The sequence below is a fragment of the Hordeum vulgare genome, chromosome 2H (assembly GCF_904849725.1).
Source record: "Hordeum vulgare subsp. vulgare chromosome 2H, MorexV3_pseudomolecules_assembly, whole genome shotgun sequence".
Taxonomy (NCBI): domain Eukaryota; kingdom Viridiplantae; phylum Streptophyta; class Magnoliopsida; order Poales; family Poaceae; genus Hordeum; species Hordeum vulgare.
Window position 1 is genome coordinate 42,722,941 of NC_058519.1, and position 8,501 is coordinate 42,731,441.

The window sequence follows — 8,501 nt, forward strand, 5'->3', positions numbered from 1 at the left end:
TAGCTATCAGGCCCAACGGCCTGTCCTCGTGCTACTTTTTTCTGTGACCCTGATATTCAGATTGTAATTCTGTTTCTTTTGGTGAAAAGCAATTACACGTCACAGAACTGTGGGGGCGTTTTTAAGGGCTGTTGTCCCACGCACAAATTTAAATAATGACGCACAAATTTAGAAACGGAGTGAGTAATTAAAATGAAAATATATGGAACACTGGTGAGCATAATAAAAGGTGTTGATAACCTGTCGAGGTATTTAACGTGCTTCATAAAACAAGCTGGCCATTTTTTTCTCCAAAGAGCATATACGAAAACCGTAGGAGTCTAAATTTTTTTTATTCAGTTGTAACACGTGTACGTGTGACAAACTGAGACGAGAAAGAAGAAAAATAGTTGTAATCATAAGACATGTAACAATGTCTCCCGTTGCAACGCACGGGCATTTGTGTATATATATATATATATATATATATATATATATATATATATATATATATATATATATATACACTACCACTAAAAAAACACGAGAAAACAGATCCAACTCGCAATCTCGGCCGTCTAATCGCATCATCAATTGTTTAAAATCGTCGTTAACGAAATTGATCTCCTTTGTTAACGAAACCAACGACGCTAATCAAGAAACCCACCCACGTCCACGTTCGGGAACCGCTAGCGAACTCGCCCCGCCCCCGCTCGCCTCGCGAACTTGACGCCCCCGCCTCGCGCCTCGCGCAGCCGCCCCCGCTCGGCCCGCAGTCGCTGCCTCGCGCGTGGCGCATCTTCGCGCCCCCGCCTCACGCAGCCGCCCCCGCTCGACCCGCAGCCGCCGCTCGACCCCGCATCGCGCAGCGGCCGTCGTCGCTCGCCCTCGCCTTGCGCAGCCGCCGCCTCGCGCCTCGCACAGCCGCCCCCGCTCGGCCCACAGCCGCCGCTCGCCCCCGCCTCGCCCAGCCACTCGCCCGCGCCTCACGCAGCGGCCGCCGCCCGCACCGGCCTGACAAGCAGGACAAGAGCGCCGAACAAGGAGAGGACAGGGGCGACGACTGCGTGGTCGTACCAGGGTAGGGGTATTCCCTCACCTCCATTCCCTGCCCGCGTAGTTGCAGGAGAAGATGTACGGCAAGGAGATTACGGTTACCGACCGCGAGATGGTAGAGGAGCGCGCGGACCAGATGCTGAGCGAGGCCACGGAGGCCGACGTCGGTTTGGGTAATGGTTGCTATGCTTTCTTCCATTATTTGAATTAGCTCGCTCTGTTGGGTCGTGTGCGTGTAGGATATGGGTGCTCATTTTTTTCTTTCAGAGACTTTGGTACATGCGATTCTGTTCAGTGTGCTATCGGCAGTGCGCTCATTTGTGGGCATGCTATTTATTTTCTGTCTTTGTCCATTCACAGGTTTGCCCTGGATGCATGATCCTGTTTTTGTACATGCCATTGTGTAAGCTAAGTGTGTGGACTTTCTCTCATGTGTTATATTCTTGTTGTATTCACATATTTTTATTAGTTTTGCAAGTCAAACGTTTACCCTGCAGATAATTGTGATGAAATTTATAGGGCGATCACACACACTGATTTGGTTGTTCGTGTCAAGAATATGGGGGTAGAGGTTAAGGTTATCCACAATGCATCTGTCATGAATGCTATTGCCGTTCGCGACGACGGCGAAGAGTTCATGGCCGGAAGACGTGGGGTCACGCTCACGCGTCGGCGCCGGTGAGGGTGGCCCTGTGAGGCGGACCACCTCCACGCAGCCGCAACGGCCGCCTCTGCGGCCGCCGTTGTGGCGAGCGCGACCGCCACCGCGTGCTTGCTCTGCTCTTCCTCCGCCTGCCTTATCTGAATCTGATCCGTTGTCGGCTCCGGCTCCGGAGCTGGCAGGGCAAACGAGTGCTGGGTCTTGAGCTTCCCCACCAGCCATCTCTTGATCTTCACCTTCTGAAAAATGAACGGAAAATCTTGTACCATGGAATCACCTGTACTTGTAGTTGGTTTGGTCCATCATCGGTCTCAAAAAAGTACATTGTTAATTACTGTTGAGCAAGCTTGTGTGATGTTACGAGGCGAAGTGTTTAACTGTTAAGTGGTTGATGCCAATGATGTCTTACTTGAAATCTATTTGACACCGCAGGAAAGGACTTCACAATACGATGGAAGCAACCTGCATTTTTGAAATGTACTGGACTAATTTCATCACAAATAACTAGGTACTTTTGAACTGAATACGCTTTAAAATCGGCGTTAGCATTGACTGCACTACTGTCAAATGCACGTTTGTTTACTCATAATGATTTATTCACCTCTTTAGTTATACGAATCAAAAGCAGTTAAGCACCTAAGATCTTTAGTCTGCATTTTTCTTTGTAGTTCATTTTTTAAGATTGTGCAATGTCAATGGTCTCAACTCTGAAGAGCCAATAGTACAAGTATTCACCTCTTTAGTTGTTGATAATCTTCTTTGAGTTGACTCTACACGCAACCCTTTGCTATCATTTACATGCATTAACTTGAGCATTAATATATGTATCATATACTCTACTGTTAATAATAGAAGAAGATAAAACTAATCAGTTAACTAAGTAAGATTTGCAGGTGGAATGGATTATTCATCGATGAATCGATCACAGCTGCTAAAAGGAGGAATCACGCGCGGGTCACGGATGATGGATCTTGGACTACGGGATGAGAACAAAGGTGATTCGTCGGAGTAATATAAGCAAACCCAGAAATGTTTCGTTTCCTCTCTTCACATGTCGAAGCTCTGAGCAGAATGAATTTATTAATAGTAGCACCGTGACCTTCAAATCATGTGTTATATGAGATCAATCTTGTGTTTGCCCCCTCTTCCAAACTGAATCTGGTTTTAACAATATATCATTACTATTTTACCTACTTGATGCTTAATGCGTGCATTTCTCAAATTTTCCTAGGAGAATGGGAGTTATATCTAGAGCTAGAGTTTGTGATTTAAGGCATGTCATGGCAAGTAATTTTACTTGGAAATTGCCATGGTCCAGCATAAATCATGTTCATTTGTAGCACTTGGCATATAGATACCTTTGATTCATGGATGTACTACAGCCCTGAAGTTTGAGTAGTTCATATTCAACATATCCATTTAATCCCCATCCATGACACTTACTGAAGTTCGACTTTCAACAACTAATATAGCATCTTCTGCCACCTCTTCTTCTTTTCCTCTTTTTTGTGAGCTTTAAAACCATGAGATACTCACTCTGGTGCATATCTGTGTCACTAAAGAACGCGAATGGAACAACCTATGACACCTCATGTTACTCCAACTGCACATCATATATGTAATTTATCACCATTCCTGTACCCAGAAACTTGCAAAATTAAATCACAACTCAGGCATTTCAAAATAGAACTTTTTATGGTCATTTTTCTCATGATCCCTTTCCATCGTAGGCTTCGAGGCTTCTCTTCTCAGCTCCTATGCTGGTGAAAACCTCGAGACCATTTTTCAAGGACAGACATTCCACGCGCCAAGTGAGATTTCACTCTAGGTGCATCAGGTCATGGCAGGAGCAGCAGCAAATGGAAGAAACAATATTGCACAGGATTGCAAGGCTGAAACCTTGGGACACATGGGGTTTCAACTTAAATATTACATGATATGCATAGACGTAAGTTTGACTTTCATAATACACGCCAAACACTTCTAAATTTTTGTCGTGCATGACAGTGGAAACATCTGTGAATCATGTGGCAAATAAGTGACATAAGGTATCTTTGTGTGAAGATTGGTGGCTTGGTTTCATTCTGACAGTCTATATGTTTTCCCTCTCTAGGGTAATGGAAAAAAGGACTTACCCAGGGTATGTTTTTCTCTCTCGAACAATAATTAATTTTCAGACTACTTAGATAACTCTTTAAACTTTTTAACTGCTTGATCACACATATCATATTTATGTGCTAAGAAAGGAATTGTTAGCTGAAACAAATAATGTTGTGTGTTGGTGTCATGTACATGACTGCACGACAACATGTGCCATGTAGTGTGTGTTGGATACTTGTTTTCTGAATTTAGCTCTTTGTCGAATTGGCTTTTTTTATGTGTGAAGAATTTATTTACAACTTGTATCATGAGAAATTTATCTGACATATAACAATATATTTTCTATACGTGCAATATATTTCAAGATCTATGATAATGAAGTACTAGAGCATCTGAAACAAACTGGATTTTTCAGTTACTCTTTTTATTTACGGGATTTGTATGTTCTGTTGATAGTGATGGCGAATTAGACTCATTCAAAGGTAAATACAGAATACTCAGATCAGATACTGTCACTTGCTTTTGTGGATACGGGTGAGGGTTATGGTTTTTATGTGACTAATTAGGAACATGCAAGAGAAAGGATGGAATATGATCAAGTTTGGTTATTTATCTTTAGTTCCAAACTACATAATGTTTGTGCTATTTTCACCTTAGATTCATGTGCCATGGCAGAGACTGGTAAAAGTTTCAGACATTTAGATTTTCAAATTACTTCCTCTTTAATTGATCCTATATGATGTCATACCAAATAACCCCGGTCACCTTTGGCCATGTCGAGGGACGCGGCGACCGCATGCATGCTTTCGGTAGTATAACTGCACGACATTCTATGTAGCCACTGTATGAAGCAGGTCTGGGGCATGGCTCAATGCTGCCGCCACCTTGGACCCACTGTCAATTTACAGGAACATGATGATAATGTGTTTCACTTGTGTTAGTGATATTTTTTTTATCTGTAGTTTTTCTTTTAAATTTTCCCAAGTATTGTTCACCATTTTTACATGACATGTAAGATATATTACTTCAAACTTAGTTTCTTCATATTTGCCCTAATTTGTACAGATTTGATTTGATTAAATTGACACATCATGTTCTCTGTCAGAACTTACTTCCTTGAAAGGTATTTTGTGCGGACACTCTAGAAAGATGAAGACATGTATGTGCCCGGTTATTCTCAAGCTATTTAATATATTAGTGGTGTCAAGAGGACAAGTGCAGGTTCTTCATGTTAATTCTGCAAGTTTCTCTCCAAAGAATAAAATGCCCTCAAGGGTCCTACTAAAAAAAGAATTACATCAGCAAGTTTATTCAATAGTTCATCCTCTGTTTTGCCCCCTTGTTTGTTAGTTATTCAGTTATGGGCCGAGGTGGGAGTATTGATTACTGTTTGTTCATGTATTGTTTATTGTTCATGTATGATAAAAAGATAAATTTGGTGTATGAGAAAAAGTTTATTGTGTTCATGTATTGTTCTGACCCTATTTGTCTTTTTTGCTGCGATCTACTCATATGTTTGAATTATTTGAAATTTGGAATGTACATCACACAGCAAATTATATTTCATACAAAAATGGGATTTTTTAAATTTTTGCAGTATTTTTTTACGATGTTTCTCTTCATTGGGTGCAGATAAGCCTAGCCTCAGAAACGAGTATTCTACATGGGGTAGGCAACAATAATTCCTCATGCAACTTGGTATGTTTGGGTGGTTATCCATTATTGTCATGATTTTATGGTTTCTAATATGTACCGGTTGCGGATTTTGCTGCCATATACATTCTTCAGCCACTTTCTTATACTCCATCAAGAAACATACATGCCTCCTATATGTCTTGGACCCTGTTGCTGCATCACAATCATTAGACATTATAACTCTTGGAGCTGCATTGAAATTATTCATATTTTAGAAGGAATTCAATGACACACTCGAAGTAGCTCAACCCGGCTGGAATTATGATAAATATATTTGGCAACATATATTAGCGGTTGATATTCCAATGAGTATAGAAAAGTAGATTGATCTATTTTAATGTTAGAGGATACAATCATTTATTTTATTAATTTGCAACGATGTGTCTGGTCATTTTGCTTTTGATTTTATCCTCTCGTGAAATAGTAAATAATTGGTTCGTATGTGAAACCTTTAAGTATATATATATATATTACTTTTGTGTAAGATGGTTAAGAGGTGAGAAAGAAGTTGTATTATACTTCCTCAGATACTGTGTGAATGAAGCTAAAGACAACATTCCTGACATTATACGGGGATTTCTTAAGCCCATCAAATAGATCTTAGTTTGTCACAGATTCTTATTTGAATAATTGTTCTTTATGTATACATCATTGAATGTCATTCTTTATCAAACTAGATGCGAGTGAAGTGGATTTCAATTGCTTTCTAATGGTTGTGGCCTATCTTTTTCTATACAAGCAAAATTTGACATCCATCATGTTTATATATGTAATAAAAAAGGCTCGTGACAACGCACGAACATTCCAGCTAGAAGCGACATCTTCCCAAGGTGTGCTCACAAGTATGATATGTTTCTTTTTCTCCATGTTTATGCCATCACTCGCGGCGGCGAGATGCTCATGCATAGGGTAAACTCCATGTGGAGATGTCGAATCAGCACCTGTTGGGAGCCCGGATGAAGAAGGTTGCCGACGGGAGAATGAGAAGTGATGAGATGTTTAGGACAGCTAATGAATGATGTTATCTTAGTTTGTGGATTTTGTTTTGGTAGATTCAAAAACCTTGTTTGATGTCTGAAGATCCCTTTTTACCAACTGTTCAAACCATCTCTTTATTTTTGTGTAAATGGTCAAAGTGCAATTCAAATAACTAAATTAGTCTTCCCAAGAATATTTTGCAAAAGAATGTACTTGTCATCTGAATCGAGACGTGCATTGCACGTACAAGTTTACTAGTATACACTAATTGAAGGCACCTTTCAAGCCTTCTCATTAGGGGGGTTATCTGCGTCGGCGCGCCGGCCCAGATTTTCGGCCGGCCGCGCGCGGGCCGCAGGATCCACCAACCCCGCGTCGTCCGCACCGTTGGATCCGCATGTAATATTTTTCTCCCTATGCAGCAAAACTTCGATGCCATGCAGCAATTTTTTCAACGGTTGCAACAAAAAATAAAATTTGTAGCAAAAAAATATCTACGTGATCGTAGCAAAAAAACGAAGCTTATGGTACGTGGTAGCAAAAGTCAAACGTCGGTTGTAACAAAAATTTACGTGACGTGTATGCAACTTTTGAGTGAACGGTTGCAGCAAAACATGATGCCGGTTGTAGCAAAAATTAACACGGTTGTAGCAAAAAGTAAAAAACATCGATTGTAACAAAAAATCCGACGAACTAGAGTTGCAACCAAACTTATATGCAACTTTTTTACTCAGACAAAATATAGTAAAAAAACGCTTGCAACAAAAATGACGCAGGTTGCAACATATTTAGACGAAAAATGTTGCATCCATTGACCAGAGAAGCGCGCGGATGGAAAAAATGTTGCAAGGGCCCGCGCGCGCCAGGGGGTGACCGGCGCGTCGGTTCGGCCGGCGCGCGGGTGGGAAACGATTTCCTTCTCATTAATCCACATCTTCAAAATTAATTATACCGTTGGATTAAATAATTAATGTCAGAGATAGAAAAAAAACTTACATAACCCATATAGTTAAAAAAGGCTACTCACACTAGTGGGGACGGGGCCTTTAGCCCCAGCCCGTAAGGGGCTTTAGTCGCGGTTCACCAACCGGGACTAAAGGGGCGGGACTAAAGACGTAACCTTTAGTCCCGGCCATGTTACAAGCCGGGACTAAAGGTGCTCCACGTGGGCGCCTCGTAGCGCCCCAGGGGCAGGACCTTTAGTCCCGGTTCGTTACACGGGCCGGGACTAAAGAGTTTCAGATTTTGCTTATTTTTGGGTTTTTTTTTTGAATGAAATTATTTTTGGGTTTTAGGGTTTTAGGGTTTAGGTGTTTGGGAGATTAACGTGATGCCTCGTTTGGTGTTCGGGAATTAGTTTTCATATAATTTAAATAAAAATAATTATGCATATATATATAAGATTAATTTATCTTACAAGCGAGCATATATATACAATTATATGGAGATCTGAATTATCGGGGCTAGAGCCCGTCTATTCGATTACATGGACGAACATCAGTAATGGCCCCTAGCTACACTAAATCGTCATTTGTCATCTATAGCTTCCGTCCTCAGAAATCCCGCAAGCTCCTCTGCAACAGCAATCGCGCGTTGCTCTGGTAGGACCTTCGTCCTCATGGTCGTGTGCTATATAAGAAGAGGAGATGAATATGAATATCAATCATGATAACAAAGAATCACGGGTAAAAATAGAGGTGTGAATGTTCATTGCTTACGTCGAATCTGTGATCCTTGTGCTCAGAGGTAAACGTGCGAATGGTCTCCCAAACATAGTATCCGTATAGATGCGTTCCCCGTGGCTGCTGGTCGCACTTTACGAGAATAGAATATATATAATCAAAATAATAATCTAGCATCATAAATGTATTGAAAATAGAAGTATAGCATACTACTACTTACCTGAGCCGCTCTAAAGGTCAGCTTCTCAGGAAAGTTACCGGGAGTCACGCACTTGAACCGCTTCCAAACCCTGCCCGACAAGGATAATGATTTGCTAAGTTTTTCATTAATTGATATATCAGAAAATCAT

General features: G+C 41.2%; 1 long non-coding RNA gene across 1 annotated transcript; it reads left to right on the top strand.

Moving 5' to 3' along the window:
• The first annotated feature begins 963 nt into the window (after positions 1-963).
• On the top strand, positions 964-6,659 carry LOC123429467. Its single transcript, XR_006622681.1, has 3 exons — positions 964-2,204; positions 2,590-2,691; positions 3,427-6,659. It is a non-coding gene; the product is annotated as an uncharacterized LOC123429467 (long non-coding RNA).
• The last annotated feature ends 1,842 nt before the right edge of the window (positions 6,660-8,501 follow it).